Genomic DNA, 27,421 nt, shown 5'->3' with positions numbered 1-27,421 from the left:
ATCCTAAACTGAAACTGGGTACTTCTTCCCCTTCTTTGCTGCCAGCTTGTGTTGATTTTTAGTCTGTGTAAAACAATAAAATGTAAAGAATCGGGCATTCTTTGTCAGTCAGCACTCAGGATGTCACCTGAGACTGGCCTGGGGGCTAGAAACTGCTTACCTGTAACAAGAGGCATGTGATGGGTCAGGAGGTTATGACCTCGGCTCACAGGGAGGCTCCAGTTGACACAGGGATTTTCTGACCTCAGATAGAGCATCTGATTTCATAAATGCATATTTTAAGGAAGAAGACAATTGCTTTCATTAACTTTCAAAGGGTCTCAAGAGTAACCTCAAAGAAAGGTTACTTATGGATGGGTTTGTTGAGGAGGAGAAATCATTGTTTCCTCTCAACTCCCACACAGCGCTCAACACACCACTTTTGATAGCCAGTGTGTGGGTCCCTGCCCTCCAAAAGGAAGCATTTACCAGTGGTGTGTCCACACAACCCAATTCTGATACCACCTACCCGGGGTTGTAGAGGACGCTGCAGGCTATAGGCTCAGTGCCCAAGATGGCCCCATGGTAGGTGCTAACTGGAAGTAGCAGGCTGTCACCCACACTGACTGACTGGCCGTATTGGAGTTCCCACAGTTTGCTCAAGTGGCTCACAGAACTCAGAGAAATGCTTTCTTACATTGACTGGTTTATTGTATTAATAAAGGATACAATAGTCTGGGATTACATAACCCCTGTAATCCCAGCACTCTGGGAGGCCAGGGAGGGTGGATTGTTTGAGCTTAGAAGTTTAAGACGAGCCTGAGGAAGACTGAGACTGTGTCTCTACTAAAATAGAAAAACTGGTTAGGTGTTGGGCAAGTGCCTATAGTCTCAGTGACTGGGAAGGCTGAGGCAGGAGGACCACTTGAGTCCAAGAGTTTGAGGTTGCTGTGAGCTATGATGATTCCAGGGCATTCTACACAGGGCTACAGAGTGAGACTCATCTCAAAAAGAAAAAAAAAAAAAGGATGTAATAAAGAACACAGAGCAGGGGAAGATGAAAGGACACAGAGAACGAGGTGTGGGGGCTCCCTGCCCTGTTTGTGGTGCCACCCTGCAGGGTCCTTTGGAGTTCCCTAAAGGGTTAATTACCTAAGTATGATTGATTAAATTACTGGCCATTGGTGATCAACTTGACCTTTATCTCCTCTCCTCTTCTAGGAGGTTGGGAACTGGGGCCAAAAGTTTCAACCCTCCAAACATGTGGTTGGCTCTCTTGACAACCAGCCACCAATTATCACTTCCACACTCCCCAATTGTCTCCTCATTGGGACCAAAAATGCTCCTGTCCCCCAGGAAGTTCCGAGGGTTGTGTCTGATGCTCTGTGTCCAACGCTTAAGTCACCCAGGACATCAGAAAGATCTTCAGAGCTCTGTGTGACAAACAAGAGCTATAAGGGAAAAAAACTAAATGTATATTTCTTATTTTATGAGAGTGTCACAGATGATCTCTTCCTTTATTAGGAGAAATATACCTGAGAATTTGCAGCTGCATAGGACACAGTCCCTGCCCTGCCTGGGCTCAGTCCTCAGAGGACATGGGTGGGGAGTGGGAGCCGGGAACTGACCACCCTTGAGGAGCAAATTCAGGGGCAGGACACCTCTGGGCTCTGTAAGCAGCCCCAGTCCTGCTATTAGGGACACCCCAGGGAAATGCAAATGGAACCGCCACGTCCTATCGGAGACTTTCTCAAGGACAGCAGGGGGCACCATCTCCACCTAGTCTTCCTCCAACACCCAGGGACCCTCAGAGTCTCTGTGAATCCGGTGGCTGGGAGTTTTCCAAGCAGGAGACCCTGGGCCTGCATTCACACACCCCTGCCTTTGAAACATGACTCCCTTCTTCCCTGCTTGCAACCTCACAGTCACTTTGCAGCTCTGCATTGCAGTTTCTTCATCTGTTAAACAGGGACGCTCCATTTCCCTACTGCAGGACAGGGTCGCTGTGCATTCCAAGCCAGTTAGTGAAGGTGGAAATGTGTCTTCACCTGAAAAGCTGCTGGAGGTGCAGCCCCTGGAGGGGCCGAGGAGCCCCACCAGCCACACCAGCCATTAGCTGAGTGATCTGACAGATGCTTACACTTCTTGAACCTTAGTTTCCTCATCTGTCAAGTGGGACTAAAATAGTTCCTATATAATAGTGTTGTTCTCAAAATTAAATGAAGAAATCTGTGTATAACACTGACTGTCTTGCACATGCAATGTACAGACATGAGAGCTACTGTTATCATGAGACAGAGCAAAGGTTGGGGAATGAAGTTTTTCTATGTTTGATACAGTGTCTTTAAGACCAGATGTCACAGGCTGGTAGACACACAATGTTTGTGGCTAGTGAATGTTTTGTTTGGCCCAAAGTATTTGTAAAAAGAAATTTTTATTTGCTGTCAAGGATGAAAAATGAGGAGATGTTGTAGAAAGTTCTGACCTTCAAGTCTTTAAATTCTTTTGGAAAAAATTGGAAGAGGCGACAGTGGTGGGCGGGAGCCCAGCAGCTGTGACTCATGGGTGCTTGCTGTACACATGCTGCAGGCCTCACCCTGTGTGGCCTCCACTGAGCTGGCCCCTGTGGATGTTGCTCGCCTGGTACCTGGGGGCCTATGGGTTTGACCTCCAACTTAGAAATGCTTTATCCAGTTTGGAGCTGGGATGTGAAGAAGGTGGAATGAGCAGGACAAAAAAAGAATAAGAGGAGAAAGACTTAGGTTGAATTAAATACTTTGAAACAAACTTTTCTGTTATTTTAGATCTAAAAAAACTCCATCACTACATCTTGCCTCCCAGTCAGAGCAGCCGTGGTAAGAGCTCAAGCTGTCTATGTGCCATGAAGCCCTGGCCACTGTCTCCGCTGCTGCCACCAACTCTGCAGACCGAGAGCCCCTCATGTAGTGTTGAGGGACAGGAGACACAGCTGCCTGAGGGCACTGGCCAGGCCAGGTCACTGCAGCCCTGGATCCTGACGTCCATGTGACCTGTGTGTGTGTGGGGGGTCATTGCAGACTCTGACAAGGAGATGTCACTGGTTAGTGACCAGCCCGGCTGACTGTACAGTCACAGCTCCATGTGACCCGTGTGGAGAGGTACTTAGTGGCTGTGCCATCAGCTGTGATTGGTGTCAGGCTGTGACCGGCTAGCAATTGTACAACCCGGTTTTGTTTTCCTTTTGCCCTGCCTCACTCTTTCTTCCTCATTCTTGCTTCCCCGGGGATGCATTTCCAATGAAGCTTTAAATTCGTGATTTTCAACCTGTGTGCCATGAGAGGTTCTCAGGTGTGCTGTGACAATTCCTAAAGATCATTCATTAAACTATTTTGGAAAGAAGTTCCAAGCACAGTAAGTATATTCCTTTTTAAACTCTTTCTTTTGATCCATATAATTTAAGGGCACTGAAGAAGTTAAACTATAGGTTCAAGTGCGCCATGAGATAGATTGAAAAACATTGCTTAGCCTGTAAGCTTTTCCACAGGCTCTGTTTTCTAGGGAAACTGAAATAAAATGTATACATTCATAGTAGAAATCTTGTAAAATGCTAAGAAAAATAAAGATCGTAAGAGAAAAATAAAGATGGTAAAATAACTCACTTACAATCCTACTACCCAGTGATACCACTGTGGATACATTGCAGGGTTCCTCAAAATTTTTAAACAGGGGGCCAGTTCACTGTCCCTCACACCATTGGAGGGCCAGACTATAGTTTAAAAAAAAAAAAATCTATGAACAAATTCCTATGCACTCTGCACATATATTATTTTGAAGTAAAAAAACATAATGGCAACAATTACAATGACACCGCCTCATGTGACCCGCGGGGCGCAGTTCGAGGACTCCTGCTAGAGAATTTGCTGCAGCTTCCCCTCTCCCCCCTGCTCCTCTCCCCCACCCCCTCTTCCTCTGCCTCCCCTTCCTCGCCCTCTCTGTCTCTCTCACTTCAACTGGTGAGACTAGGAGATTTGAGGCTGGCAAGAAACAACTTGACAAGGTACCTCAGAGAGGGCTTCATACTTGCCTTGCAGTAAAGAAGTAGCTTTTATAATGAAGATGCAGAAGAAAAGGACAATAAATTTAGTAGCAAAATGAGAAAGAGAGGTTAGGTGCAGGAAAGAACTTCAAGACTGCCTGCCTGGAGGGAATCTCCGCTAACTGGGGTTTCCAGGACAGGGAGAGCAAGGACCACTCAGAGCACTACCTTTTCTGGCAGAAGAGAAACTAACTATGAAAAAACTGGCATTTTAAGCCAAGTAATTCATGGAAAAGGAGAGACAGAAATAAGAGAAGGGGAAAAATAATGCAAATTGAGTTTATTGTGTTTAGCAAAAACTCTTATAGGATTAATTGCTCTTTGAATTTTCAAAAGAGGTTGTTTGGCAATGTGGAAAAGAAATTGTAAATAAATATGTATACTATGTAAATACATTTGTAATAAGACACCTGTGAGTGTCAAATGACGCCATCAGTCTGAGCGCGTGCAGGGCCCTGTAAGGTATGAGAAATAACAGGCACACAGACAACAGAAGGCTAAAGACTTCCTCCTTGGTATTGTTTGCTAACTAGTTCTGGAGGTGACTCAGGATGTTTGGCAGAAAAAGTTGGGGGAATGTATTTTTGATTGATCCCAAATGATTTGGGGGCAAAATTTAAATGTAGTGAGCATTATGTGGAGCTCATTCTCAGGAGAACTCTAGAGGTTTTTCCATTTGCATCACTAACGAGATCAATTATCCTGATTACATGGAGAACTGAGGGAAGTAATTCTCCTGTACTGCCTATTATAGTGCTTCCAAATGAATTAAAAACATCAAAGGTATAGAAGTTTGAAAATCAGTTATGTGGCATGCACAATAGCATTCGTTTTGAAAAGCAATTGTAAATGACCCATGAATCAGAGATGCTTTCTTAGAATCGTGGTAATGCTTTTTATTCCTTTCCTTTCCAGCTTGTTAACAATCAGCTTTTAACGTGCCTGAACCCGGGCGGCATTTCCCAGGAAGGGGCTGCACATGACTGTCTGAGCCCCCAGCGCTGACCTGTGGCCACTGACCTCACCAGATGGGCATACACTCATAGCCTGTGTCAGAGGCCTTCCTCAGATGCAAACACTCACTTTATGCAGCCTTAAAAACATTTTAATTCAGTGCCAATAAATAAAAATCAGATTTCACATGAAAAAGCAGACTTTCGATTTCTCTTTGAAAATCAGAAGCGTTGGCCATGCTGCCTCTGCATTCTGTCAGGACAGAGCCTGCTAGGACCAATGTGTTTGTCCTTCTTGTATGTGGGGTTGAGCTTGTGCCCACCCTGACTACTCTATTCATTTTTTCTATCTTACTGAACTCAGTAGACCAGTGTTTCTCAACCTTGGTTATCTCATAGCACACTTGAACCTATAGTGAAACTTCCAAAGTGCACTAACAATTATGTTGAATGAAAAAAAAAAAGAGTAAAAAAAAAAAAAAGAATGTATTTACTGAAAATAATATACTTTGAACTTCTTTCAAAATAATTTAATGAATGATCTTTAAACATTTTTATGGCACACCTAACATCCTCTCACAATACACTGGTTGAAAATCACTACTGTAGGCATTTGAACTTGGAACCATTATGATTACAGCCCTGTTATGGTGGGCTGAATTGTGTGTTCCCCTCCAAGTTAATTTGTTGACGTTCTAACCCAAAATTTCTCAGAATCTGACTTCACTACATCCTTGAAGTTAGGTCTTAAGTGTGGTAATTAAGGTAGAATGACCTTGGGTGGACCCTCATGCAATCTGACTAGTGTCCTTATGAGAAGAGGAGATTAGGATGCAGACACACACAGGGAGACGACAGACACCTTCCAGGCAAGGAGAGGCCCTTAGAAGAAACTAACCCAGCCAGCCCCTTGACACAGACTTGGAGCCTCTGAAAGTATGAGAGGATCGATTTCTGTTGTTTAAACCACTCAGTCTGTCTGCCATTGTTACAGAAGCCTGAAAACACACCCACACACCCCTCCGCCACTGTCAGCAAAATGAAGGCTCTGTGTCATTGTCCCTTCTTCCAAGAGGTGGAGAGGGAGGTTACCCAGAAAAATTAAGTCTAAAGGAACAGAGGTTTTCTCAAGAGGACCCCAAGGATATACCTGCGAGGTCCTCCCTGTGGTGACTCAGCTGTTATAAATTTGTAGAAACTTAACTTCCTGGGACCTGGAAACAAATGCTTGCTTCACTTCTGTAAAAGCCAGAGCCAGCTTCTCCAGCTTGATTCAAACTGACCAATGAGAAAGGTACCTGTGGGCCAGAACTTTTTGACTGGAGGTAAGAAGGAGAAAACTGAGCCAGTCAGGGAGCGTGGCTGTTACGAATTGTTCTGTGCCATCGCTCCCCTGTCTGAAATACAGCTCTTCCTCTTTTAAACGCAGTGTTTGGGTGCTCATTCTCTCCACTGGACTTCCTCTTCCTGCAACAGTGGGTCGCTGTGAGTAACACCATCACCATGTCCTTATCATTCTCATCCTACTGTTACCTTTGAGAAAAACAAAAGTGCAACAAATTTAGTGCAAAAATCTTCATGTCCTTTCATTTGTGATTCTAGAATCTATCAACGCTTCACTTCATAAAGTACAATGAGAAGAACGTTTATGAACCTGTGTATGTTAAACCAGCATTGCATCCCTGGATGAAACCTACTTGATCATGATGTATGACTTTTTTGATGATAAGCTGTAATCTATTGGCTAGGATTTTTTTTAGAATTTTTGCATCTATATTCATTAGTGAAATTGGTCTGAAGTCTCCTTTGTAGTTGGGTCTTTTCCTGGTTTTGTATAAGGGTGATGTTTCCTTCATAGAAGGAATAAACATTATTCACCATATCAACAGAAGCAAAAACAAAGACCATATGATCCTCTCCATAGATTCAGAAAAAGCATTCAACAAAATCCAGTATCCTTTTCTAATTAGAACACTGAAGAGTATAGACATATTGGCACATTTCTGAAACTGATCAAAGCTATCTGTGACAAACCCACAGCTAATATTTTATTGAATGGAGTAAAACTTAAAGCTTTTTCACTAAGAACTGGAACCAGACGAGGTTGTCCTCTGTCACCATTACTTTTTAACATAGTGTTCAAGGTTCTAGCCAATACACTTAGACAAAAGAAGGAAATAAAGGGCATCCAAACAGGAGCAGAGGGGGTTAAACTCTCCCTCTTTGCTGTTGATATGATCTTATACTTAGAGAACCCCAAAGACTCACACTAGACTCCTGGGAGTCATCAAAAAATACAGTAATGTCTCAGGATATAAAATCAATGCCCACAAGTCAGTAGCCTTTGTATCTGCCAACAACAGCTAAGATGAGAGTCTAATTAAGGACACAACTCCCTTCACCATAGCTTGAAAGAAAATGAAACACCTAGAAATATACCTAGAAAAAGAGGTGAAGGAACTCTATAAGGAAAATTATGAAACCCTAAGAAAGGAAATAGTAGAGGATACGAACAAATGGTAGAACATACCATGCTTATGGCTGAGAAAAATCAACATTGTTAAAATGTCTATACGTCTCAAAGCAATCTACTGATTCAATGCCACCTCTATTAAAATACCAATATCATACTTTCAAGACTTGGAAAAAATGATTCTTCATTTTACAAGGAAGCAGGAAAAAACCCCGTATATCTAAGGCAGTTCTTAGCAATAAAAACAAAGCCGGGGACATCAGCATAGCAGATTTTAGGCTGTACTACAAGGCCATAGTGATCAAGCCAGCATAGTACTGGCACCAAATAGAGACATAGACATTTGGAAATGAATAGAAAACCAGGAAATGAAACTAACATTTTACAACCACCTAATCTTTGATAAACCAAACAAGAACATAAACCAAACAAGAACATAAACCAAGGGAAAGAATTCCTATTCAATAAATTATGCTGGGAGCACTGGATATCCACACATAAAAGTCTGAAACTGGACCTGCACCTTTCTCCACTCACAAAAATTGATTCAAGATGGATAAATGACTTAAATTTAAGGCAAGAAATGATAAAAATTCTCAAATAAAGCATAGGAAAAATACTTGAAGATATTGGCCTGGGGAAAGACTTTATGAAGAAGACTGCCAAGGCAATTGCAACAACAACAAAAATAAACAAATGGGACTTAATTAAATTGAAAAGCTGTACAGCTAAGGAGACAGCAACCAAAGCAAATAGACAACTTACACAATGGTAGGGATGTTTGCATATTTTGAATCAGACCAAAGCTTGATAACTAGGATCTACAGAGAACTAAAATTATTCCACATGAAAAAAGCCAACAATCCCATATATCAATGGGCAAGAGAGATGAATAGAATCTTCTCTAAAGAAGACAGACGAATGGCTAACAAACATATGAAAAAATTTTCATGGTCCCTAGTTATTAGAGAAATGCAAATCAAAACCACACTGAGATACCATCTAACCCCAGTGAGAATGGCCCACGTCACAAAAATCTCAAAACTGCAGATGCTGGTATGGATGTGCAGAGAAGGGAACACTTTTACACTCCTGGTGGGGCTGCAAACTAATACAACCTTTTTGGAAGGAAGTATGATGAACCCTCAAAGAACTCAAACTAGACTCCCCATTTGATCCTACAATCCCATTACTGTCATCTACCCAGAAGGAAAAAATTCCTTTTACTATAAGGACACTTGCATTAGACTGTTTATGGCAGCTCAATTTATAATCACCAAAATGTGGAAATAGCTTAAATGCCCACCAACCCAGGAATGGATTAACAAGCTATGGTATATATGTATACCGTGGAATACTATTCCACCATTAGGAAATGTGGAGACTTTACACCCTTTTTATTAACCTGGATGGAAATGGAACACATTATTCTTAGTAAAGCATCACAAGAACGGAGAAGCAAGAGTCCTATGTACTCATTCTCATATGAGGACTGTTGATGACCTAGTACGTGGTGGGGGGTGGGGAAAGGGAGCGCAGAGAGAGCAAAGGAGGGAGGGGATGGGGGTCTTGGTGTGTGACACAACTTTTGGGTGTGGGACATATAACATGAGGGACTTTACCTAACAAATGCAATCAGTGTAACCTGGTTGTTTGTACCCTCAATGTATCTCCAACAATAAAAAAAAAAAATACAATGAGAATGGCTGAGGAAAGCAAAACAAGAACAAAATGCACATTGATCATTTCAAAGTTGCTCTCCTCATAAAGGTGAAGCAGAGGGGACTTCCTGGTCTGTGGTTAAAACTGGCCTGCTTGGAGGTTTGGCTATTCCCTCTCTCTCTCTTCTAACAGAGGGAATGGCCTAGAAAAATGTCAAAAAGTATTTTCTGTCTGTGTAAGACTTTCACCATTCTTTTGGGGTATTAAAACCTATAACTCGGGCTCATGCCTGTCATCCTAGCACTCTGGGAGGCTGAGGTAAGCAGATTTCTTGGGCTCAGGAGTTCAGAGACCATCCAAACTAAGCAAGAGTGACTCCCCATCTCTACTAAAAATAGAAAAACTAGTGGGGTGTCATGGTGGGCACCTGTAGTCCCAGTTACTGGAGAGGCTGAGGCAGGAGGATCACTTGAGCCCAGGAGTTTGAGGTTGCTGTGAGTTATGATGCCATAGCACTCTACTTGGGGTCAATGAGTGAATCTCTGTCTCAATACATACGTATATACATACATACATACATACATACATACATACATACATACATACATACATCCTTCATTGTCCATGCCTCAGGCCAGCGGTCAGGAGGGGCAGGTGTCTTTAGTTCTTTGTGCCATTGAAGATGGCTCAGCTGAACTGTCTGCATGGAGGCCAGGGGAGCTAAGGTCTGGGCCTCTCTGGTGGGTGGAGGTCACGGGGTTATAGCTCATGGAGAAGGTATTGTTGTTGCTGGAAAAATGGTGACTTAAATCTGGCAGACACTTACACCAACAGCACAGAGTAAAGAACTGTGGGGTAAACTGCTGGGGTGAACTCAGGTGCCTCAGGGCATAAAATGATGAGTTTCAGGGAAACAGTTTTTTCAAACTATTTTTTCCTTTTTATTTATTTATTTAGACAGAGTCTCACTTTATGACCCTCAGTAAAGTGCCATGGTATCACAGCTCATAGCAAACTCCAACTGTTGGGCTCGAGTGATTCACTTGCCTCAGCCTCCCACGTATGTGGGACTATGGGTGCCCACCACAACGCCTGGCTTTAACTTTAGACATGTGGTCTTGCTCTGGCTCAGGCTAGTCTCCAACTCATGACTTTTTTCTGCAGCTCAGTATCAGCTGCATAGGTATAGTTACAACAAAGGGTACAAACAGTTAATGATTGTAATACTCAAGAAACTAAGGTGGTCTTGTTCCATAGTTTTTTTCCAAGATTATTTTAGCTCAGTGAAAAGTTTCTTCTTATCTTTGGAGGAGTTTTTCTGAAGCTGCCTCCTGCTTTCTCAGGATCATTAAGAAGTATAAGATTGATTTATTTATCTCTCCTTCCTCAGCATGATACAAATTGTTAATTGTATAGGCAAATGACAACAGCCTATACAACTGTAAGCTCTCCATTTGAAAGTTCTATCTTTCTGCTTATGTGGGCAATGATGGCATTTAGACAGTGGTCTCCATCCTCCTCCAATGAAGAAATTAATTCCTAAGGTCCTCTTTCCTTCTCCTCAAACCGCTTGACTTCTTAATTGTGATGCGATGGCCTGGAGGACAAGGGCTGAAATTTTGGTAACATCCCGATTTCTCTGAAGGGCAGACAAGTAAGTCAGTTTAGGCTGGGGGTGAGGGACTTTAGTTGAGAGACTCCACTGTGGTGTGATCTTCTGGGCCCAGTGCAAGAACTCAGCCCAAGCCCATGGCCTTCTAGCCTGGGTTTAGCCTTTTGGTCTTTCTCAGTCCCCCTGACAGACATTTGATCAGTATATCCACTAAGCAGGCCTGGAAGGCTATTTGAATGTCCATGCCAATTTCTTCAGATGGGAAAACTGAGGCCTGGGGGGTTTGCACTGTGGCCCTCAGGACCAGAAGGACAAGAAGACTGAAGAGCAAGAAGGGAAAAAAGAAAAGAAAAAAAAGGAGAAAAAGAAGGGGTTGAGTAAAAGGGAATATTGACAAAAAGAAGAGAGGCACAGAAAGAGGGAGACAGGAGCAGTACAGGTGTACAGTAGGGTACTTTGACCAAACCTTAAACCCCGCCAACCTCAGGGGGTCATGGGTTTGGTAGTTCCTTGAGGTCAGCAGCTCTTTGCTAGACTGGACACAGAAACCCACCTCACCAAGTAGACAGAAAAGACAAAAATGCTACAAATGAAACCATAACAAGCAAACAGAAAATTTTATGGGATAAAATTGGGGGAAAAAACAAATAATATGGGTAGAAACACTAGCAAAAATGAAGTTCTAATTGGTAAAGAAGGCAACAATAGAAAATTATATTTCAACTAGAAAAATGAAGAAAGAAAAGAAAGAAAAACGAATGGGAAAAATCTAGAGGGAAAATGTTGAAATTTAAAAAAAACATAAAGACAGCAGTATATATATCTTGCTGAATATTGTCTGGGCAACAGGTGATCTTCTGGGGTATGAGATGTCAATCACAAAGCTGACATGACTATATGAGAGGAGACTGGAGGCCTCTGCTGATTTCTCAAACCCACAGGGTGGAGAGCAAAAAATCTCTCCTCAGTCCACTTTAAACTGCTTAACCTTGGCTAAACAGAAGCTTTCGCAGGAAAGCACTTGTTGCTGGGATTACTCCTGAAGTGGCTGTCCACTTACCCAGTATGTCAAATGGGTCTCACTCTGTGCCCCTGAGGGCCAAGGCTGTAAGGCATTTTAGTCCCCTCCTTTAGGCTGCTCAGTCACTAGATTACTCACCTAAGGTTTCCTGCCCGATCCTTGCTCTGTGACCCTGAGGGAAGAGCTTGTCGCTGCAGTTCTCCCACAATGGCTCCGCGCGGCCCATAGCTGAACAGTATTAGCTCCGTCTGGCTCATCGCTCAGTCTGGGGCCCTAAAACAATGCTAAAGTCCTCTGCAATCTTGCCCAAGTTCTCCCAAGATGGTACAACTGAGTGCCAAGTCCTAAAAAAAGAAGAAAACAATAACAACAAAACCAGCTCACAGGTAAGGCCTTTCCAGTTTGCAATCTCACTGCTGCTTTACTTACAGTTGCTGGGTGGATTAGACCAAATGAACACATGCAACCACTTGCCAGTTCTCCACTGCTTTTGTTCTTCTGGGGTCCAGAAGTCTCTCACTGATTCCCTGTGTCTTCAAAGGGGGTGTTTCTGGGCAGATCCTGCCAATCAGAAATGTCTGGAGTCTTCTCACGTCAGTCTCACCATGCCCAGTTGCAAAGAAGCTGTTACTCGGCCGCCATCTTGCTCCTTCTCCTCTTTCCATTCTCTTGAGGAAGAATTGCAGTGCTATAAATTTAGCTCTTAGGACTTCCTTGCAGTATCACAGAGGTTCTGGTAATGTGTGTCTTCATTGTCATTTTTGTTCCAAAAATTTTAATTTCATTCTTAATCTCGTCTATAACCCAGCTATTGTTCAGCATAAGGTTATTTAGTCTCCATGTTTTTGTATGAGTATATAGATTGCTGTTGTTACTGAGTTCAACTTTTATTCTATGATAGTCTGAGAAGATAAAATTAAAATTCTTTTAAATTTGCTGAGGTTAGACTTGTGACCTAAGATGTGATCAATTTTGGAGGATGTTCCATGGGCTGATGAAAAGAATGTGCATTCAATTTTGTTAGAATGAAATGTTCTGTAGATATCTGTTAAGTCCAGTTGTCGAATGGTTAAGTTTAAGTCTAACATTTCTTTTCTGAGTTTCTGATTGGAGCATCTATTCAACACAGCCAAAGTGTTAAATAGTTAAAATCTCCAACTATTATGGTGCTGGAGGAAATCAAGCTGCTCACGTCTGTTAGAGTGTCTTTTGTAAATTGAGGCATATTCTGGTTAGGTGCATAAATGTTAATAATTGAAATCTTATCATGTTGAATGTTACCCTTAACAAATATGAAGTGACCACTCTTATCTTTCCTTACTTTCGTTGGTTTAAAGCCTATGGTATCTGTGAATAAAATTGCAACCCTGCTTTTTTCTGATTTCAATTTTCCTGAATTATAGATGAATAGATGACCATCCCTTCACCCTGAGTCTATATTTATCTTTTAAATAGATGTAGTAGGAAGATCACAGTACAGATATTTTCTATTTTTAAATGGGTAAGATGAGATTCTTCTATGCAGCAGATATCTGGCCTGAGTTTTTGTATCCAGTAAGTCAACTTGTGTCTCTTTAGAGGACAATTTAAACCATTCACATTATTTTAGAATATTGATAAGCCTTGCAGATTTGGGTACTGAGTTTTTCAAAAGTCCAGTGGACATTTTGAATCCTTTCACCACTGTGGAAGTTGGAATTTGATCAAAAATTTCTGAGTGAGTTTAGATTCGTTCATTTCTTTAAGCTCATCCATATCTTTTCTATATTCATTTTTTTTCGAAGTTTTTTTTTTTTTAATGTTGGGGATTCATTGAGGGAACAGGAAACCAAGTTACATTGATTGCGTTTGTTACATAAAGTCCCTCTTACAATGGTGTCTTGCCCCCAAATGGTGTGTCACACACCAAGACCTCACCCCCCCTCCCTCCTTCCCTCTCTCTGGTCTTCCTTTCCCCACCCTTCCCTTTTCCATATTCTACATATCTCTCAACTGACCTTTGGTTCTGTACTTCCATTTTCTCTTCCAATCCGTTTATTATCTTAATCAATCTTATTTACATTCTCTTTTTGTTGAATCCATGAATTCTTTATAGGAAGAGACTTCTTTATAAATTGCTTCATGGTCCATTAGAAGAGTTGCTCTAATTTGTTTTTTTGTGGTGCCTGAGTTTTTCTGTTGGTTCTTCCTCATGTGTGCTTTCTTCTGGTTCTGTTCTTTGTGCACTTTTGTCCTTCATAATTCTTCCTTTGCTTCAAGTTACCTTGTCTCAGAGTTTAGGTGAGGAAGAGGCCTCTTGGTATAGGGTCAGAAGGCAAAGAAGGGTACATCAAGCAAGGAGAAGTGAGGGTACAGGAGAAAGAGAAGAAGAGAAAAAGGAAATAAAAAATAAAAGGAGTAAGTGTAGGGGAAAAGCAAAAGGAAGAAAAAGAAGAAAAAGAAAGGGAAAAACAAGGGGAGAAGGGAGGCTAATAGAACAAAATTGAGGAGCAGGTGAGATGGAGGACAGGAAGGGAGGATGAGAGTCATGGAAGAGATGTTGTTGTTCAGCTCTGTCCTATGGCCACTCCTACAGCTTGAGGGTTGTGACAAGCTGAGCTGTGTGGGTTTCTCAAAGATAGGTCCACCTTACTTTTCTGACCACAGCCAGACTCTTCCTTTGCCAAATAAATAAATAAATAAGAAGACAAGAAGAAGAGCAAACACAAAACCCAAGAAGTAATAGTTGGGTAAGGAAGAACTTAAGGGTGGGGGGGGAGAAAAAAGTAAAAAAGATCTGTACTGTGATCTTCCTACTACTCTCTTTATAGGGCCAAGATTAGAAAGTTCTTCTGGCTTCTTTCAGCCAGGCTACTGCTGGGGTCAACCTTCTAGGCCACCACTGTGTCCCACTTGTCCTCAGCAACAAAAGTCTGAAAAGAGAAAGAAAAAAGAGGAGACTATATATATGCATAGATGAAGGAAAACTAAATGTACTTTTGGATCAAATTAAGGGGAGGGAGGGAGGAGGCATAAGGAAAGAAAACAGAAATGGAACAAACCAAGAAAAAGAGAAAGGCAATACTAGAAACGGGGTGGGAGTTCATATCTTGGCTGATGCTGAAGTACTTTATGTGGGAGAGATGGGGTGAGTAGAAGGGACTCTATCAACTGAGAGAATGCCATGGGGAGTACTAGGGTGAGGGAGTAGTCCAAGCTAAAATTCTGCAACCAAAGCCAAACAAAAAGAAAAAATTTAAAGAATATAGATGTCCTTGCTCTTGTTGAATGTAACAAATGGGATCTAGGAGAAAAATCCAAACTTAAAAAGCAACACGCATTGAAAGAAATTATTAGAAAAGAAAAACAAAGTAAAATTTTTAAAAAGCTAAGATAACCTGATATAAGCACTCTCAGCAACCAATTGAGGAAGCTAAACTATAGACAAAAGAAAAGAAAAAAAAAGAGAAAAGAAAAAAGCAACAGCAACCAAAAGAAAAAAAATTATATACAAGACATAGGGATTAGATTTCTGTAGTATATTTATGCTGTAATATACTTCCTGGACAACAAGTGGTGCTGTGAATTTGGGGGACAAACAACACAGGTATTAACCTCTGTCTGGTTCCAGGCTTAGAGCAGTATGCCAGCTTACTTGCTCCTGGTGGCTGCCCGTCCACCTCAGCACTTAGCTCCCACAGACCTGGGATTCCACAGTTCTCAACAGTTCCTCAGCAGCAGGCCTCTACAATGGGGATCAGGGGTCCCTGTGCCTGTCCCGAGTGAAGGCTCACTCCCGCAGGCAGGATGCTGTCCACCTTGCCCTATGTCCCCAGCAAGAAGCCCGCCAGCACCATGGCACAGTGTTTCCAACAATGGTATGACCCTGATAGGAAACGTTCTCCCCCTACGAATGTCTCCCCCACTGCCAAACCACAGAGAGGCTGCACCAGACAGGACCCCAAACTGGTTCCCAAATTCAGCTCGGGAGTATCTACTTCTTCATTCCTTTCAGAATTCCTGAGCCTGATAAGGGCACATGTTCATTTCCCGATGTTGCCCAGCAACATGTCAGCTCACACTCGCTTCTGTGGCTCTCCTCTATCTGGGAACCCCTCCCCTGTGTATGACCCATGGGTTGCCACCCTCGTCAGAGTGGCTCCAGCCAGCAATCCAATCTGGCCACCGTAGCCCCGGGCGTCTTCCCTCCCAGAGGCACTGCAGCATGGGGCAACCTGCCAAAACTTGCCCAGATGTGATAGTTCTCCTCACCTCTGGCCAAATCCTGCTGTCTGCTTCCACGCCGCACACTCCCAGCCACCACTGTACTTGATATGCCACACTGGGACTGATCCAGCCCTCTCCCTTTGCCCCTTTGCTCTAGGACGGCTCCACTAAAGGTCCTTCCCACCTGCCATCATGCACAGCCACCCATGAAAGGCATTTGTAACACATTAACTACTGTGTGACTCGCATTTAGCATATGCTGGTTATGAGCCTGGGGCCTTGTGAAGCATATATAACTCACACATTTCTTGATCTAATAACACATCATGGCCCCAAGGAATTTTTTTTCCTGGTATGGCAGTCAGTGTGTTCAAATGATATTTTCCTACTGTGAACAATTCCCTTGAGAGGAAACCAGAGAATGATCCCCTGACACTCTATAATAAAATTATTTTTGTACTGCTTCCCCTTTTATTTTTCCCAGGTAGAGAATGTGATGTGTTTGAATTTAAATTCTGTTGTGTGAATGATTCTTGCATGGGCGATGCCACAGAGATTAAGCCTGGGATTCAATGTGGGAGAATAAGGAAGGCTGAAAGCACGCTCAGGCAAACAGCAATTTTATTTCTTCCACCAAGGCTTATATAGGCACATAACTTAATCAATAAACATGTGACTTAAAACTTGGCCCCAGGCCTCTTACTGCCTGGCACCTAGTGGCCTACAGATTAACTGGATTAACTGATAACCACTTCACTAACATTATCTAAAGTTATTTTTGTGCTAAATAATCAAAAACAAAACCACAAAGCAAGGTTCTGGGGAAATAAGATGTTTGAATGCTGGACCTTTAATGGACCATCTGGAGGCAGTCAATCACCTTTAGGGAGTCTTCTGGAAACAGCTGAGCTATACAGGTCTCTGCCTGCAGGCCTGCTCCACGAAGCTCGGCCCTAAATCACTTCTACGTGATTAGGCCCTAAGCCACATGTGGAGTTCTATCCAGGTTCTTTCCCTTCCACTCACAAAAGACTTCAAACTTGCCTTCACAAAATGGAACCATTGAAAGGTTTACTTATAGGATTTTTGTCTATAATTCCCTTTCGGAAACTTTGCAGTGTGACGTGTTCTCAGCCACCTTCCTGTATTTTCATGGCTCTGTATTTCATAACTGTCTAGAATTAACCAAGATGCCTACAGCAGCCATCTAGCAGACGTGTCCCTGAGTCATCTGCTAGCGAACAGCCTGAGATGCTAGAGGTGAAGTCTCTCTTGAGAGTAGCTACGTGCCCTGGGGCCAAGAGTAGTCCTCTGGTATCCCTTCACCTAAAAAAGCTAACCTCTTTGCTTGTTAAGATGTTCATTCCCTCCCTTATTTGGATGCTAGTATTGAGGGGGAAAGGCAGAAATGAGTCTTGCCCTCTGGAATTCCTCACACTTGTAAAGGAAAAAAAAATACTTTCTAAAAGGACAAGGAAAACCCACCTAGAAGGTGGTGTAAAAACATACAATGCAAAAATGTACTTTAGGCACAGTGCAGTGTCTCCTGGGAGGGTGGTCACCTAGCACTTCACTGAGCAGAATAGGGGTGGGAGAATGTTCCCAACGTTAGGAGGCCCTTATTGACACGGGAGTCAGACATGTCTGTTTTCCAACCAGTCCTGCCCCTCCCTGGGTTTGCCACCTTAAAAAATTTTGTTTTCTTATTTGAGGCTCTGTCTTCCATTAAATATGAAAGCAGGCCTCATCATAATGTATGATAAGAGCAAACCTTCAGAATATTATGTTAACTGAAATATGTTGGCAACAAAATGATGCATATTACATTAATTTCACTTACATAAGCTATCTTAAGTAGTCAAACTCATAGAAAGAGAAAATAGAATGGTGTTTGTCAAGGGTGTTACTCAAGGGTTGAAGAGAGGGTAAAAGGAGTTTTTACTTAGGGGGTATTGCGTGGTAGATCTGAATGATTTCAAAGTACTAGAGATCTGTATAACAGTAAGTAACAAATATACTTAACACTACTGAAATGTAAACTTAAAAAGATTTTTAAGGTCAGATGCGGTGGCTCACTCCTGTAATCCTAGCACTCTGTGAGGCCGAGGTGGGTGGATAGCCTGAGCTCACAGGTTTGAGACCAGTCTGAGTCAGAGCGAGACCTCATCTCTAAAAATAGCTGGTCATTGTGGTGTTTGCCTGTAGTCCCAGCTACTTGGGAGGATGAGGCAAGAAAACTGTTTGAGCCCAAGAGTATGAGGTTGCTGTGAACTATGATACCATAGCACTCTACTGAGCCAAGGTAGACAAAGTGAGACTCTGTCTCAAAAAAAAAAGGTATTTTTTTATAAGATAAAAGTTCATTTTAATAAAGAAAAAATTCAACATTGAAAAAAAGTATTTTTAGGAATACTTTTGGCTGTGTTTTGTTGTGAGACAGTCTCACTCTGTTGGGTAGAGTGCCACGGCATCATAATTGCTCACAGCAGCCTCAAACTCTTGGACTCCAGAGATCCTCTTTGGAAGCGGGGATTAGTGTGCTCCCACTAAATGGGCACAATGTAATGGTAGAAGGCATGACTCCTTAGTGTGGGACACAATCACAATAAGGACTCCTTTGTGAGTCCTTATTGCAAATGCAAACATTGTAACCTAATTGTACCACACATTGATCTGAAATTAAAAAAAAAAAAAGAAAGAAATCCTGTTGCCTGTCTTCTGAGTAGCTGGGACTCTAGGTGTGAACCACCACAGCTGGCTAGGGTCTCTCCCTCTTGCTCAGGCTGGTCTTGAACTCCTGAGCTCAAGCAATCCATCCACCTCAGCCTCCCAGAGTGCTAGGTAGGATTCCAGGTGTGAATCATCCAGCATGATAATACCTTTTGTTATATGTTCTTTTAATAATACAATTTTAAACAGATAACAAAAAGAGACAGTCAATAAATCTTTCCAAAAATTACCTTCAAATAACAAGTGTTTCTCTCACACACATAAAAATATAGATCCATCATTGAGCACATGGTGAAATTAAGACGATTTTTATGATCATTCAACTAGATAAGATAAAACAAACATTATAAACTAAGGAAGAGCTGGGGCTCAGTGGCTCATGCCTGTAATCCCAGTAGTCTGGGAGGCCTAGGCAGGTGGATTGCCTGAGCTCACAGGTTCAAGACCAGCCTGAGCAAGTGCAGGACCCCGTCTCTAAAACGTAGCTGGACATTGTAACGGGTGCCTGTAGTCCCAGCAACTAGGGTGGCTGAGACAATAGCCTGAGCCCAAGACTTTGAAGTTGCTGTGAGCTATAAGTACACGACACTCTACCAAAGGTGACGATGTGAGACTCTGCCTCAGAAAAGGAAAAGAAAAAAAAAAAAAACTAAACAAGAAAATAAATATATAAGATAATCATAAAGGAAGTCTGTTAAGAAAAACACATACATATATTATTAGTGATATACATATGCCTAATATTTTGATTGAACCTCACCTTGACTTAAAGTGTATATATAGAGTTACACACTCTTATCTAAGAATATAAGACATAGACAAACCAAACACACAATAAACTGATGTTAAGGTAACTGGCCTACCAAGAAACACAGTCATAAGGTGTTAGAAAACAAGAATATTAGAAACTTTAGCTTATGAAATTCTGTATGGAAATTAATATGACATTAAAAAAGAATGTTTTTCTAGATAACTAGAAGGTTCAACTATGACCTATGATCCCTATGTATCTATAGAGAGCAGATATTTTCAATCACTGGCACATGGTGTATGAAAATACAATTTCACAGAAAATATACTATAATCAATAATAAAGTACCTCAGGTAAGAATTTTTTTTTTCTTTGCAGTTTTTGGCCGGGGCTGGGTTTGAACCCGCCACCTCCAGCATATGGGGCTGGCGCCCTACCCTTTGGAGCCACAAGTGCCGCCTTCAGGTAAGAATATTTTAATGCATAGCACTTAAAAGGCTTTACGAATAATAGGTTTTGACTGGATGCTGTGGCTCGTGCCTGTAATCTCAGCACTCTGGGAGGATGAGGTGAGTGGACTGACTGACCTCAGGAGTTCAAGATCAGCCAGAGACAGAGTGAGACGCCCTCTCTACAAATGGCTAGGCATTGTGGACGGCACCTGTAGTCCCAGCCACTTGGGAGGCTGAGGCAAGAGAATCACTTGAGCCCAAGAGTTTTACATTGCTGTGAGTTATGACACTACTGCACCCTACTGTGAGTGACAAAGGAAGACTGTCTCAAAAAAAAAGAAAAAAAGAAAAACCACAAAGTAGCTGGCAATACAGACATGTATCCATTGAGACTTTTCACTCTCCAGAAGATGCTCTGGTGAACATATGGCCCCTCTCACCCCCACTAATTTACTCAATGAACACCCAGTTATTTACATACACTTGGAAAGAGAAATTCCTCCTTGAATTCACAGAGCTTGAGCTAGAACTAAGGGCACAGTAATACATGTAAATATCATGAAAGTGCAGTTTGATAAGTATATTCTTAACTATGACATTTTATAATTAAATATCTGTAACTACTGTATTTTATCTAATCCTGAACAATATGGCCTTATTGATTCTAGAACTATTTGATGCTGCAGGAACAGTAGAAATGTCCAGGGATGTGTTTCAAATCAAGAATGGAACCTCTGCTTGTTGTCAACAGGTCAGTTTTGTATCTTTTTCCTTTCAAATCCTCACTGTGGACTCTATTTGGGGGTACACCGTGTCTGTGCTATGACTTATTTTAAGAAACAGAGAATACAATGTGGGGGATTGGGTTTAGTTTTTCAGATAAACTACTTCAACTTTGATGACACTTTTGCACACTGAAAGCCCACTTGCCTGCAGAGCAGCAGTTGGACCTCACAATGTGGATTGTGCCTTCACTGGGAAGGTTCTGTGATGCCCATCACCGTGGTTACATGAGAGTATATATCTTGGCCCCTCCTGCTGCCACTTGCCATTCAACATGGGAAACCTGAAAAGCCGATTCAAAGGTATGTTCATACTGACCTGTGGGACGCTCTGCTCCTTCACAGTGACTAGAGTATTTCTCACAATATTTTACTTACAAAATTATCCTCGGCATTTTCCCATGGGTGGTTATAATGTGTTTCTGGTTTTGTTTGATTCCCCAATTTATAGTTGATACTCCTGTCAAGCAGGTTGCCCTGAAGTTTATCTCCTCCTTTCAAAAATAGATTCTTTTTTCTTATGTCCTGTGATCCTCAAACATTGCTCAATTCGATGTCCCCTAAATTGGAAAATATGGGAACATCTATTTCCATGTCATTTTAACTTAACTGAGTACCTGCTAAAACCATTCATTTTAAAAATTTGAAGGAAATCCAGAAAGCAGGAGATGACTTTGTGGGTTTTCACATGTTAAACTCCATGTTTCACATGTCTTTTCTTTTTCCTGAAATGTGTGCTGAGTTCAGTCAACTTTTGGCATGTCATTTCTGTTCATATGTAAATTTAAAAAAACAACAAATCTCAGTGTGTGCTCCCTGGTGTCACTATATAAAACAAAACACGCATTGACTTTAATTCTATAGAGGCTGGTCAGATAAGTAGACAAGGAGGCTACTAGTTTATCTCAATAAACTACCAAAGCACCAGCCCAGATGGCTACTCTCCCAGTGAATTCTCTTGCCTGCTAACTTGGGTTTAATGAGTGGTAGTAAAGGTTATTGTTTGTGAAAACATTATGAGGCAGCTTTTCACAATGTCCTACAGTCTGAGCACACTTGGGGGAGAAGCAGACACTGGTCATTCAATGTGGTCACCTGAGGGGCAGCTCACAGCATGACAGTACTGGGGGAGAAAGGCCACAGTTGTGATGCCAAGACCCTAAGAGGATTTCCTTCAGAGGAAACAGGGCCACATTAGGGACGGAAGATGTGTATGGTAGAGGAGAGAGGATATGTCATGATTAGGGCAACCTCTTTATCCAGGCATGTCTTCCGGGGCATCAACTTGGATTCCCCTTGAACAACGGGTAGGAATGTTGGAGAAAGAGTCAGGGGAGCTCTTGAATCAGGAGTCCAGGATATGGTGGAGAGGTCCCAGTCATCAGAGGTCTGCGCCTCCCATGGGACCATGTACACTTCCCATGCCAGATCCATCACTCATTCATGATGTGATGCTAAAAGCCACTTAGCTTCCCTCAACGTCACAACCACTCAGTAGAGAACAGGAGGTACAGCACCTGCTCTGCCCACCCACGGTCTGATGTGGGGATCACAGGTCATAATGCCAGACATTCCCTGACAGCTGCAGAGCATCATACGCACAGAAGGGTTGAGAAATCACCCTCCACCCCCACTGCCCTGCAGTGGTCCGAGCACACTACCTGGTGTCCGGTTTGTTCCCCCTGCCATTTAGGAAACACGGAAGACGACTAACGGACCAGTCCTCTTCCTCACGATTCACCTGGATTGAGTCATTTCAGCTGCCTCATGTCGTAACAACAAATAAGCCTATTACCATAGTCATATGACAGTGCAGAGAACTGAGGACAGAGGGACCTCATGACCTTCTCAGGTGTAGGTGCCTGTCAATGGGCTTGGACCCCGTCCCTAACTCTGCACCACCAGCGCCCTGCTCTCTGTCTCTCTGCTCTGCTGCCTTTCTGTGTGGTCTCATCTCCATGAAGGCTTGGCCCACACAGGCTTCCTGAACCCCACGATCTCCCTGAAACCCAGCTTTCATCAGATGGCTCTGCTTGGAACTCAGTAAACAATGGGATCAGATGTCCAAACTCAGAATCCAATTTTACTAGTTCTCTCTGGACTTCTGTCAGGAAGATGCTTACAGTCGTCCCTATTGGGAAGGCACTAACCATGTTCTTTGCTGACAGCACTGACCCTCACACCACCCCCCAAGAGCAGAGCATTGTACTGCATCAGTTTTGGCCACCTGAAAAACTTACTGTGACCATGAAGGTTATTTAGAATAGAGACTGGGTATTACTTGGTGTCCCAGATGTAATACAAACCTATGAAGAGTGTAAGCTGTGTTTTTCACGCAGCAATATTTTAATTTTCCAAGTCATAAGTGCTGCTGCAACCACAGAATTCAATATACATTTTCAAGTCAAGATTGGTTCACATTCGATGGCAGACAATAATTGAAGCTCGTGTCTAGATACTACCTGGTTATTGACCATTGGCATAAAAACATCTCACTGGACCATGCTTGGTGGGTGAGGCCTGTCATCCTTGCCCTTTGGGAGGCTGAGGCAGGAGGATCACTGGAGCCCAGGACTTTGAGGTTGCAGTGAGCTATGATGACACCACCCACACTCTAGCTTTCAATCCAGGGAGGCAGAGTGAGACCCTGTCCTGCCCCGACCCCTGAAAATATCTGCCTGAAAGAATGGTGCTAAATGATGATTTCTAATAAAGGCATCACCTCATCTAGAAGAGTTTGGGGTTGACATAAAAATGGATCCATGTTCCCCTATCAATCTTTCCTCTCTCCCTTATGTCCTATTGGCAATGATCAATAACATCTTCACTTACTGAGATACATTTGTTACAATTAATCTAAAACTTGACATCTGATTCTCTAAAGTTAATCATTTCCATTCAGGTTCACTCTTTCCACTGGGCATTTCTGTCAGTTGTGACACCTTCAAAGCCCCGTTGCCTATTGTGTCCTCATGCGGTGCCCTCTCCCTGCCCTCAAAGGCCCCTTACCCTTTGTTGGTCCACAAACCCTGGCAACTATTGAGATTTGCACTGTTTTTATATTTTTGCGTTTCCAGAATGTCATGTAATTGGAATGATAAATAATGGAGTTGTTTTATTATTATTTTTTTTTGAAGGAGTGATGAGAGCTTTGTTAGCACCCAGCAGACAGGTCAATGGGTGGGTTGACAGGCCAATGGTGGGGTGTTCAGGTGGGCAGCAGGGGACCAGTGGGCAGGTGAACATGGCTCAGGCAGGTAGGCAGGTAGCAAGCAGAAGGATGCAGTTGGGGGCTGCCCTGCGAGGGGTGTGGCATCTCTCCAGCTGCTGCCTGCTGGGGCCTCGGTCTGTGGCTTAGAACTCAGAACTCGGTGTCCACCACGTGGAAAGCTGGCCTGCCTGAGTCAGGCATTGATGAAGACTGAAGGCTGGCCACCTTTTGTAGCTGAATCTCCTTTAGTGCAAATATGGAAGTAGTGCCAGGAAGTGTGTGGATCCGCTCCCCCAGACTGAAGAAGAATGGATGTTTCATGGCATCCTCTGCAGAGATGCGATTTCGACCCTCAAACTGTAGCAGCTTAGAAAGGAGGTCAGCCCCGTCGCTATCAAGTCCGGGTGCATGGTTTAAAAGGGCCTCGGCTTGGTACTGGGGATAGTTGTATGTCTTAAACTCCTCATTGGACGGGACGCCTGGCCACGTGTCCTCAGTTGCGGTTCCTAAGATGTCGAAGATGAAGGGCAGCTGTTCTTCCACTGCGGAGCCCGTGAAGAGGGGTCGGCCATCTCATAGAAGATGCAGCCCACACCCCACATGTCAATCTGAGTGGAGTAGTCTGTGGACCCAAGCAGGATGTCAGGTGGCTGGTACCACAGTGTCACCACCTCATTAGAGTATGTCTTTGTTGGAATTGACTTGGCCCGGGCCAGGCCAAAGTGAGCTAGCTTGAGCTCTCCCCTCTCGATGATAAGCAGGTTCTGGGGCTTGAGGTCTCGGTGTAGCACCTTCTGCCATGGCAGTAGGCCAGGCCATGGAGCAGCTGGAACAGGAACAGTTTCACCTTGTGCATGTTGATTAGGTTCCCACAGTCGTCCAGGTACTCAAAGACAAGGGTGAGGGATTTCTCCGTGTGGATAATGTCACGTAGCATAACAATGTTGGCATGTTTGAGGTCCTTGAGCAGAGATACTTCCCGGATGGCAGTGCAGGGCGCCCCCTCTTCGTGTTCAAGTCTGATCTCCTTGAGTGCTACAAGGTTGTCTGTAAGCTTGCTTTTGCCTTTGTATACCGTGGCATAGGTATCGTCGTCCAGTTTGTCCAGCTTGATGTAGGTCTCTAGTTTTCCAAAGCCAATCTCGGACAGGCTGACACGACGGAGGCAGCGGCAGCGGCTGAGGGGCTTGTCAAAAATGGGACTATTTAGAGTCAGCTTCTCAAGGTAACCCTCAGGCAGCCGGATGTCAGCTGGTAGTGACAGGCGCTTGTTAATGTCCTCAGTGGAGATCTGGAGTGGGGGATGTTTGCGCATGTGCACCCTCACTGGAGCCTGCACCTCATCCTAGGATGTGGCCCAAGCCTGGTCACCCTCCCCATCAGACCCAATCTTCAAGGACTGCTGGGACCAGCGCCTGCGGCCAACAGGAGGAGAAGGAGGTCGCACGGCCTGAGCCCGGGCCGTCGCCCCAGGCACCACCGCGCCAGCCCCGCGGTTCTGAGGCTGCTCGCCCCACCCCCGCCGGTGGCCATGGATCGAATGAAGAAGAGCAAACGGCAGGTGTCCATGACACTCGGAAGTGGCCGAGGCATAGATAAGACCACAGGTGCCTCTGAGCAGATAGGCCTGGATGAGAGTGGCTGTGGTGGTGGTAGTGCCCTTGGGGAACCTCCATCTATATGCGGCCCACTCAGCTCTCACCAGAGATTGTGCACGAGGACTTGAAAATGGAGTTGTTTTAGACTAACATTTCACTCATCCATATATATTGAATGTTCCTTCATCTCTCTGTCATGGCTTGTGTAGATCTAACATTTCATCTGGCTTTTTATCTCCTTTGTTTCAGCAAAGCACTGTTTCTCCCGCTCCTGCTGCCCTTCAGTCGTCCCACGTCTCCCACCCATCCCTCTCTATCCCCAGCCTGTTCCCCTGACCCCACTCATGCCACCTCCTCGCCTCTGGTGCCCCCTGGACCTATTTAGGTCATCAACCCCTTCTCGAACACGGTCCCTGCCTGCCCCTGCCGCTTCATGTCCCCTTTCTCGCCCCCGGTCCCTGCCCACACTGACTGTTGCACAGTCCCTCCCCAGCCCCCTGTTTTTGCCTGGTCACCTCCGTCCACAGTCCCCTCCCAGCCCCCTGTTTTTGCCTGGTCACCTCCGTCCACAACCCCCTCCCAGTCCCCTGTTCCTGCCTGGTCACCTCCGTCCACACCCCCCTCCCAGCCCCCTGTTCCTGCCTGGTCACCTCCGTCCACAACCCCCTCCCAGCCCCCTGTTCCTGCCTGGTCACTTCCGTCCACAACCCCCTCCCAGCCCCCTGTTCCTGCCTGGTGCCCTCCCTCCACAGCCCCCTCCCAGGCCCCTGTTCCTTCCTGGTAACCCCCCTCCACAGCCCCCTCCCAGCCCCCTGTTCCTGCCTGGTAACCCCCCTCCCCACTCCCCTCCCAGCCCCCTGTTCCTGCCTGGTCACCCCCCTCCACAGCCTCCTCCCAGCCCCCTGTTCCTGCCTGGTCACCCCCCTCCCCACACCCCTCCCAGCCCCCTGTTCCTGCCTGGTCACCCCCCTCCACAGCCCCCTCCCAGCCCCCTGTTCCTGCCTGGTAACCCCCCTCCCCACTCCCCTCCTAGCCCCCTGTTCCTGCCTGGTCACCCCCCTCCACAGCCTCCTCCCAGCCCCCTGTTCTTGGAGGGCCATGCCCCACCACAGCCCTCTCCAAGTCCCGAGCCCCTGCCCACGTGCAATTGTCTTCAGTCCCTCTTCTGCTGGAGATCCAACAGAATTGCCCCAGAGCGACCAGCCAGGCAACCCTCGCCACCTGCACACTGCCCACTTCGCAGGCTGCGTTGGTGGCGGTAGCCCCGTTACAAGTCCAGGAAGAACCAGGATGTGGGGCCACCAGGCATTGCCTGGAATGGACTGGCCATGGACTGGAAGCACAGGCAAGCACTTTACTCTGCAGCATGCCTTTTTCTCAGTTGAAGTGAAAGATACCCCTCAACAAAATGGGTCTTTTTCCCTGGGACCCAACATCATGGGTTTCTGTGGCCTCTGATGCTGCTGTGACAAGAGGCCTGTCCCTAGCCCAGGTTGACTTCCCCACCAACTTGTGCCTCCTCCTCTGAGGTATTCTTTCTCCTTGGAAGGTGGACTGCAGGCTAGCATCACTACGTTGTTTATGTTATAACCTTGTCAATGGCCACCACACCCAACCATTGATAAGGTTATATTATAAATTTTGAGGGGACAGAAACAGTGTGACTATAGGAGATGTAATGGTAGAAAGACTCACCTTCACATTATTGGTTCTCCAGGAATGTGTTTTGGTGTTTCTCTCACCATTAGTGTGAAATTGACTTTTGCTCAGCCCTACAAATGCTCTGGAGTCATTTCCATTCTCATTAGCATTTTCTGTGCTGCACATGGAAGAGGGAACGCAGAGCAGTAAAGCAGCGCTGTTGAAAGAGTAAGGACAGGAACTCTAGGAGCAGACGCGGTGGGGGCGTCTTACCA

General features: G+C 44.3%; 1 long non-coding RNA gene and 1 pseudogene across 2 annotated transcripts; one reads left to right on the top strand and one right to left on the bottom strand.

The window, feature by feature from the left end:
- Positions 1-19,850: 19,850 nt before the first annotated feature.
- Positions 19,851-25,944, top strand: LOC128588051 (uncharacterized). Of its 2 annotated transcripts, XR_008380693.1 has the most exons (4): positions 19,851-19,927; positions 20,583-20,665; positions 20,786-20,999; positions 25,755-25,944. It is a non-coding gene; the product is annotated as an uncharacterized LOC128588051 (long non-coding RNA). The 2 variants fall into 2 exon arrangements; XR_008380692.1 differs by lacking the exon at positions 19,851-19,927 and having other exon boundaries at positions 20,259-20,665.
- Positions 24,058-25,263, bottom strand: LOC128588050 (cyclin-dependent kinase 16-like; annotated as a pseudogene).
- Positions 25,945-27,421: the final 1,477 nt, after the last annotated feature.

Source organism: Nycticebus coucang, chromosome 6 (genome assembly GCF_027406575.1).
Source record: "Nycticebus coucang isolate mNycCou1 chromosome 6, mNycCou1.pri, whole genome shotgun sequence".
NCBI lineage: Eukaryota > Metazoa > Chordata > Mammalia > Primates > Lorisidae > Nycticebus > Nycticebus coucang.
The sequence above is the reverse complement of the archived record's forward strand: the minus strand, read 5'-3'. Positions and strand labels throughout refer to the sequence as shown.